The 9,014-nt window shown below is 38.4% G+C and overlaps 1 long non-coding RNA gene across 1 annotated transcript; it reads left to right on the top strand.

The window, feature by feature from the left end:
• Window positions 1–1,011: 1,011 nt before the first annotated feature.
• On the top strand, window positions 1,012–3,194 carry LOC141510979 (uncharacterized). The gene is made up of 5 exons (XR_012475217.1): window positions 1,012–1,085; window positions 1,167–1,262; window positions 2,137–2,258; window positions 2,348–2,474; window positions 2,704–3,194. It is a non-coding gene; the product is annotated as an uncharacterized LOC141510979 (long non-coding RNA).
• Window positions 3,195–9,014: the final 5,820 nt, after the last annotated feature.

Below are 9,014 nucleotides of genomic sequence, written 5' to 3'. Positions count from 1 at the left end.
CTACAATGGTCCCACAAAACTCCTACGCATGTTGGCAGGTCATTGAAAAATAATAAAAAGGTGGGTACCGCTGCTGTCCATGGTCTAGGGAAGAGAGAAAGCTTTCAAATAGGGAAATGCTGACCAGGAGTCTGAATAGGTCTTTTCACTGGTCAATGAGTTGTCACAGAAATTGTCGGCGGACTGTTGCTCTGTTCTCCCCTTTGTACATTCATTGATTTCTATCTGAAATAGGATAGATCTCACCTCCACCTTCAGGGAGTTCTCTCTAGCCTTTACCTACTTCAGCATTTACCTCGACTCTTTTGCCCAGACTCCAAGTAGAGACCATAGTAAAATGGCAAAAACTGGGAACATTTCTCTTTCATCTCCACAACTTGATTATTTCTGCTTCAGTCTACATCAGCAATTTGGAAAGGAACCATCTGGTCCAACTACCTCATTCTATAGAGAAAAACTGAGATCCCAGAGGAGTAAAATGCCTTGGAGACAACTCTCAGTGAGCTTATAGTCTGATTGGTTTTTGCCTTTGTTATCAAAGAAGACCAAAATGACAGCACTATGTTTGAGATAAACTATAGAGTGTCTGTGGCTGACCAGCCCATTAAAAGCTCAGAGTGCTCTACCATAGATTAGGCACAAATAGTCCATGTGAACACCTGGGGTGAGTACTCTAAACTTATAGATGTCACGTTTCCTTTGAGCTGCTTCAATTTTGCCTTCCTTATTGATGAGGGCACACCAAACTGAGTGGTCCTGTGCCAGTGTTTCCCATGCTGTGCAATCCTAAAATTCTTCAATGAGACCTTCAGGGTGTTTCAGTATCAGTTCTTCTGACCCCCTTGTGAGCACTTGCCCTGTGTGAGTTCTCCATGAAATAGTTTATTTGGCAAGCATACGTCTGGCATTCTAACAATATAGTTGCACTCTCTGTAGTGCTGCTGGAATGCTAGGTAGTTTAGCTCAAGACTTCATTGTCTGGTATCTTCTCTTGTCAGGTGATCTTCAGAATCTTCCTAAGACAATTTAAATGGAAGAGATTCCGTTTCCTGACATGCCACTGGTAAACTGTCCAGGTTTCACAGGTATATAGCAATGAGGTCAGTACAATGGTTCTATAGACCTTCCAGTTTGGTTGTCAGTTTAATACCTCTTCTGTCCCATAGTTTCTTTCAGAGCCTCCCAAATCCTGAGCTATCTTTGGCAATGCTAGTGTCAACCTCATTGTCAACGTGTATCTCCTTGGAAAGAACACTGCCAAAGTAAGTGAATTTGTCCACAGTACTCAAAACTTCTCCATTTGCTGTAATCAGTGGTTCCATATATGAATTGTGTGGTGCTCACTGAGATGGTGAGAGTGACAAAGGCAACGTGTGGTGCAGAGTGCTGATTACAGACTCTTCCTCTCTAAGCAAAATATTCACATTAAACCAAAGTGATGGTCCCAAGGCAAAATGACTACTAGAAGAATTAATGTCAAGAGATTATCTATGAACAGGAACAGTTTGTTGCCAACTTGGAGGAAAAGCTGAGCCAACACATAGTTGGCAACAGCGGAGCAGAAAAAGAGTGGGAAGCTGGAGCAGCTAGGTGGCACAGTGGATAAAGCACCGGCCCTGGAGTCAGGAGTACCTGAGTTCAAATCCAGTCTCAGACACTTAATAATTAACTAGCTGTGTGGCCTTGGGCAAGCCACTTAACCCCCCCCCCCCCCCCCCCCCCGCCCCCCGTTTGCTTTGCAAAAACCTAAAAAAAAAAAAGTACAAGTACAAGTGAATCTTAGAGAGATGCAGAACTCTTCATTGGGTAAGAAGGCATCTGAAATTCTATACAGATAGTAACAAACCAAAATGGTTATATAATGCCCTAAAGACTATTTATGAGTCAAAGACATAAGGTGCATCTTAGCTACTCAGTGCTGATGGATCCACATTGATTAACAATAGGGATATGATCCTAGAGAGATGGGCTGAACACTTCTTAGCAGACCATCATCAATCAATGCAGAAACCATTGACCATTTACCTCAAATTGAAATCAATCAGTCCCTAGCTGAAGTTCCAACTGAAGATGAGGTTTTGAATGCCATTAGGCTCCTTTCAATTGACAAAGCATTTGGTGCTGATTCTATTCCAGCTGAGATCTACAAGGTGGGAGGTTCATTGTACATCTAGAAACTGAAATTTTCCATATTATATGGCATGAAGAAGTTATCCTCCAAGAATTCAAGGATGCCTCCATAGTCCATCTCTATAAAGGTAAAGAGAATAGATTGCCCTGTGACAATCACAAAGGTATTTCTTTTAGATACTGCTGTTAAGATTCTTACCAGAGTCCTTCTCAATAGGCTGAACCTTCACCTGGAAAATGGTCTCCTCCCTTGGAGTCAATGTGGCTTCAGAAAGAGTTGAGGAATAGTCAATATGATGTTTCTGCCCAACAACTCTAGGAAAAATGCCAGGAACAGAACAGAGGTCTGTATACAACATTTGTAGATTTGACCAAGACCTGTGATACTATCAGTCATGATGGTTTATAGAAAATAATGTCAAAATGTGGTTGCCCAGAGAAGTTCATCAGTATTGTAGGTCAGTTCCATTATGGTAGACATATCCAGGTTCTGAATAGAGGATGTTGCTCTTGAGATTTCCCAGTCACCAATATAGTAAAACAAGGATGTGTCTTTTCTCCCATATTTTTTAGCAAGATGTTTTCAGCCACGTTATCAAGTTGCTTCACTGAGGAAGAACATGGCCTCGAGGTCAGCTATTGCACTCTTGGCAAATTCTTCAACTTGAAAAGGTTACAAGCCAAGACCAAAGTAGAGGGAGTTTTAGTGCATGATCTTCTGCTTGCAGATGATTGTGCCCTCAATGCCGCCTCTGAAGCTGAGATGTAACAAAGTATGGATTGATTTTCTGCTGCTTGTGCTCATTTTGGTCTGACAATGAACACTAAGAAAACACAGGTGCTCCATTAGCCAGCATCACACCATCCATATAGACTGATGGGGAAGACAGACCCAAATTAAACGAAAAGTCATCTGAAAACAGTACATATATGAAAACAGTTGAAAAAGGATGAAGGAAGCTAACACGATAATGGAATCAGCATTTGAATTGCTTCTTAACAAATGGTCAGGATTTACAAAAGAGATTTTTCCCCCCCTTTTTTGCCAGCTTTATCTGAGTCACTACAAGCAATAAATTCTGTTTTGGTAGTATGTAAATTGTCAATTTTTCTGGTAATGGCAACTAAAAAAAAGATGACAGTCTACAACCTTTTGGCTAATTGCTTTCTAACTGAGGCAACACTGACAGGGATGGTGAAGTAATTTAGATAGAAGGTAATAATAATATAGGTCAATAAAAATACCAGGATTTTTAGTCCTGGTCCAAGTGAGTCCTACTTTTATTTATATGCAAGAAAAGACAAATAGAATTTCATTAGTTATAATATATATCCATTAGTTATAATACTATAGTGTACAAACAACCCAGAACCATTTGTCGATATTGATATGACCTTGTGCAATGATGGAAAAATAAAATATTTAAAACACAGGCACACCCATATATACATAAATATAAATTTGCTCACATATTTATTTGCATATGGATATATGTAATATATAATATATGGAGAGAGTAAAGATATGTAATATATAGAGAGATAATTAGGCACAGATATATGCATGTGCAATATGCATATATGCAGACCAGCAACTTCTCAGGAACTTTAAAAACTAATAAATCTAGAGCTGGAAAGCTAGTTTAACCCTTTCACTTCCCTGTGACCCAGGGAAGTTAACTGATTCACCTAAGTCACACAGGTAGTACCTATTGGAGATGGGATTTAAAGCTAGGTTCTCTGGCTCCAAGGGGCAGCTAGGTGGCACAGTGGATAAATCACCAAGAAGACATCCTGAGCAAATCCCTTAACTCTTTGCTTTAATTTCCTTATTTGTAAAATGAGTCAGAAAAAAAAATGCCAAGAAAACTTCAAGTTTAGTCACATAGTGAAGGATACAGTTGAAAATGACTCAACAACAGCCACAAAAATCCCTCTGACTTCAAAGCTAGTACTCCCTGGGTCAATGAGCAATTAGATGACTTGCTTTTGGTCACATGGCTGTTCTGTGTCAAAGACTCAGGACTTAAGGATTCCAAGGTCAGTTTTCTATTCCCTACTTAACACTCTCTCATTAAATTTACGCCTATATTTTGTGTATTATCTTGGTTTTCCTCATGAGCCCACCTATACTATTATAGGTTCAAAGTACTTTGAGAGTCTACATCGACTCAAACTCACGGCTTGCCAGCGCTTAACATTTTGTAATATCATTTCAGAGCAAATAACATTTTATCAAACCAAGTGACAATATAGATCCTTTCTCCAAAACACACAGGGCTATGCTCTCCCATAGGTTACCATTCCACCAGTGTAGGAGGAGACATAGGCAGGAACCATATATAGCCAGGTCAACCCCTCATGCTACAGAGCCTCTGGTAATATGATCAGGATGACTTCTGAGCTACTCTGTGATGCATTCACCTTAAGCTGCTCTTACTCTCAGCTGCCAGGTGTGGCTTATTCATGGAACAGAAATAGCATTTGGTAGGACTTCAACTCTGAAAAACCCAGTCTCAGGCTACAGACTTTTATGAGCTACAGACAGATTCCCACTCAAATGGACTCAATTAATGAGATAGAGTTAAACTCACTTTCTTTTGTTGCTCCTGTTCTTTCAGTCTAAACTCTTGTTTGACTAAAAGGGAAATTCCTTTCAACTTCTTTCCATTCCCATGATTCCTGAGTAAATTCCATGGTCTGTATAAATTACAGGGGTCAAAGGGGAAGAAATTGAAAGAGGTTGGTGACTTCTGACTTATTTCTCCCAGTCCTAGGGGCTAAATTGTTGCTTTTCCCATATTTGCAAAGTAATAGGTTTAAGGAAAGTCCTTCTAAAATACTAAAATTCCACTTTGTTGATGCATTCTTTCAGTTATTTTCAATCTCTGTCTCCTGCCTTTTCCCTACTGTTTATTGTAGTCAAGTCTCTTCTATCCTGGAAAAAACAAACAAAAACCTCTCACCTGCTCCTCTTGTCTCCACTCAGCACTCTTATCTACTGTATCATCTAGTTGCCCCATGTATTGCTTAAGCATTTATGCCAACATTGTACTAAGAGCTGGGGATATGAAGGCAGTCAAAAACATTGTCCTGTAAGATTTTAATGTGATAGACAAATGCAAAAATTATAAAAACTATATATACATATATAATTGGTTCAAAGTACTTTGAGCTCCACATCTACATCTACACACATATGTATACACAAACACACACATATCTATCTCTCTATAAACATATATACACATGTATACATACATAGTTTGAATTCAAGGTAATATCAAAGTGAAGTGACTAGCAGTAGCAGATGAGAAAGGACCTCATTCTAGGCTTGGGGAATAGCTAGCAAAATATGCAATTTGACATAGAGCATCATATCTGATGAACATTAAGAAAGCAATTCAGTGTTACTGGATTGAAGAATATATGTAAAAGGAGCAAAGTGTAATTTGATTGTTAAGGAAGGATGTGGGCATGTTGTAATGAACTTTAAATGTTAAGAGGGCTTTATATCTCTATTTATTCTATTTTTATTTAATCCTGGAGCTAATAGGGAGTTGCCAGAGATTATTGAGTGGGACCAAAGGTGACATGGTCATCAAAATCATTTTAGTGACTGAATGGAAGATAGATTTGAAACAGGAAAACCAACCAAAAGGCTATTGTAAGAGTTCAGGTTTGAGGTGATGAAGTTCTTGAGTAGTAGCAGAATCAGAACAGAGGCAGCAGAGAATACAAGATTTAAATAAAATGAACATGATTAGCTCTCTGGGTGGAGTGAGATAAAGGGAGGAGCTGAAGAGCCTGGGTGAGTGGTAGTCACTAATAAGAAAGTTAAGAAGAGAGGAAAGTTTGAGGATGGGGCAAGATAATGAGCTCAGTTTTGGAAATGTTGACTCTAAAATGACTATGGAATATACAGTTAGAGATGTCTATTAGGGAACTGATGATGTGAGACTGGAGTTCAGGAGACAGGTTAGGACTGGATATACAATCTGGGAATCACTTACATAGAGTTGATAATTGAACTCATGACAGCTAATGAAATAATCAAATGAGATGGTAGTGTCTGGGGGAAGAGAAGAGAACCCTGGACAGAGCCTTGGGAGACAACCACAATTAGTGTGTATGAACTGGATGAAGATTCAGCAAAGCTGAGTGAGGAGTAATTAGATAGGTAGGAGAGACTAGAGTCATGAACACCTAAAGGAGAAAGAATAACCAGTAGAAGAGTGCTCGACAGTGTCAAAGGTTGAATAGGATTCAAAAGGGATAAAAATAAAAATAAAGGCCATTTAGTTTTGAAATCAGACTTGATCATTGATTGCTTTGGAAAATAGTTTCATTTGAATAGCCATATCAGAAACCTGTCATTTATCAATATCTATCAATTATCTTTCAATTAATTAAATTAAAACACACAAAATATTGCAGATGGAGAATTAAGAAGAGAGGAAGTTGAGGTGCTGAATATAGATAACATTTTCAAGGTACCTGATCATGAAGGACAGGATGGTCTGTATCTTTCATGGTTAATACCTTGAAAAAGTCATAATAGCAAGTGGGAATGATCAGATCAAATAAGGGTTTTAAAACAGAATCTTACCTTGTAATGAAATAGGTACACTCAAAGCAGATCAATTTATTGGCCAAATCTCCCTCCTTATTTTACTATCCTCAGTTTTTCTGTTGAGGAATCTGAAGCATTCTTCACATCAAGTCCTATAAACTTTCAATTGCCAATAATTTTTTAACTGCTAAATCCCATGATCTTTTTTCAGTCCTCATCTTTAACCTCTGTAGCTTTTAATACCATTGATCTCACCTTTCACTTCCTTGATACTCTCTCCATTTTGGGTTTTCTTGTTACTGCTCTCCCTAGAGTCTCTAATTTCTCATTTCCCAAGTATCATCTAACTCCCATTCTATCAGATTTTCTCCTTGGTCCTCTTCTCTCCTTTCTTTACATTCTCTCCCCAGGTGATCACATGGTCTTTATTATCATCTTCTTGAAGATGATTCTCAAATTTATATATCCAGACATATTTCTCTATCTGTCCTGAACTTCAGATCCACACTTGTAACTGCCTTAATATCTTACTATCATCTCAATCTCAATGTGTATAAAATAAATGATAATCTCTCCATTAATCTTCATCTTTTTCTAAATTTCTCTCCTTTTGTTCCTGCCTTCAAAATGTCCCTCTCTCTTTATGGACATAGCTGCCATCTTGATACAGATCTTTATCACCTGTACTCTGGATAATTACAATAGTTTGTTTAACACTATTCCTCCCTTCAATTTCCTTCTTCTTCAATTCCTTTTCTTATTCTTTTTACATTGAAAGCCTTTTTAATCCTCTTTCCCTCCCTCTCTCTCTCTATACTACATTCCAGTTTCCGTGATGAGCCTTGATGGAGAAATTCATGAAACAAAGTTAATTTTACCCACTACATTTCATTCTCTTTTTCCCCACTGTATTCTTAGATGGTGGACTCTTTACCTAATAATATATCCTCAATATCTCATCTGTAAACTCAAGTCTTCCCTGAGTTTTGGAGTTTTGCCTTATAACAGCAGCCTTAACATTCAGATTAAGTTGGATTTCCTTTGAGGTTCCATTCTAACTGTCCAAAGGAATCAGAAGTTTATGATAAAGACAAGGGACAGACCACAGAATCTAATTAAAATAGACTTTCACAATCTTTTTTTTTTTTTAGGTTTTTGCAAGGCAAACGGGGTTAAGTGGCTTGCCCAAGGCCACACAGCTAGGTAATTATTAAGCATCTGAGACCAGATTTGAACTGTCCAGGGCCAGTGCTCTATCCATTGCGCCACCTAGCCACCCCCGAGATTGATATTCCAAAAGCACAGATCTGACCAGGTGGGTCACTTTCCTACTCTAGCCATATCTAGTGACTCCCTATCACCTCCAGGTGAAAATATAAGCACCCTTTATATCTTTCATTCTCCCTTCTATGCTGGCACACAGGATTTTTCTTCTTTTGATCTATGTTCCAATCAAAGTGGCCAATATTCATTCACACAAACCTCTCTGTGTTGTCCAAACTAACCTCCTATTTAGATCTCCAACTGCCTCCTCCAAGGGGTCTCGTTGTTAATATTGTTGCTGATGATAGCCCTGTTTGTGGTGGTAAAGAATTGGAAATCAAGTAAATGTCCTTCAATTGGGGAATGGCTTAGCAAACTATGGTATATGTATGTCATGGAACACTATTATTCCATTAGAAACCAGGAGGGATGGGAATTCAGGGAAGCCTGGAGGGAATTGCATGAACTGATGCTGAGTGAGATGAGCAGAACCAGAAAAATACTGTGCACCCTAACAGCAACATTGGGGCAATGATCAACCTTGATGGACTTGCTCATTCCATCAGTGCAACAATCAGGGACAATTTGGGGATATCTGTAATGGAGAATACCATGTGTATCCAGAGAAAGAATTGTGGAGTTTGAACAAAGACCAAGGACTATTACCTTTAATTTAGAAAAAAAAAACTGATATCTTATTGTCTGATGTTGCTATCTCTTTTAATTTATTTTTCTTCCTTAAGGATATGATTTCTCTCTCATCACATCCAATTTGGATCAATGTATACCATGGAAACAATGCAAGGACTGGAAAATTGCCTTCTGTGAGGGGTGGAGGGAGGGAAGTAAGATTGGGGAAAAATTGTGAAACTCAATATAAATAAAATCTTTATAAAAAATTGTTGCTGATAATGTTGTTGCTGCTGTAGATGCTATTGATAATGTTGATAGCATTGCTGATGAAGATGTTGTTACTGTTGGTGTTATTGATGATGATATTGTTCCTTTATTGTGGGAAAAGGTTTGTCCATGATATTACCAGAGAGGT

Source organism: Macrotis lagotis, chromosome 2 (assembly GCF_037893015.1).
Source record: "Macrotis lagotis isolate mMagLag1 chromosome 2, bilby.v1.9.chrom.fasta, whole genome shotgun sequence".
Lineage (NCBI taxonomy): Eukaryota > Metazoa > Chordata > Mammalia > Peramelemorphia > Peramelidae > Macrotis > Macrotis lagotis.
Note: the sequence above shows the minus strand (reverse complement) of the source record. Positions and strands in the feature narration are given on the sequence as shown.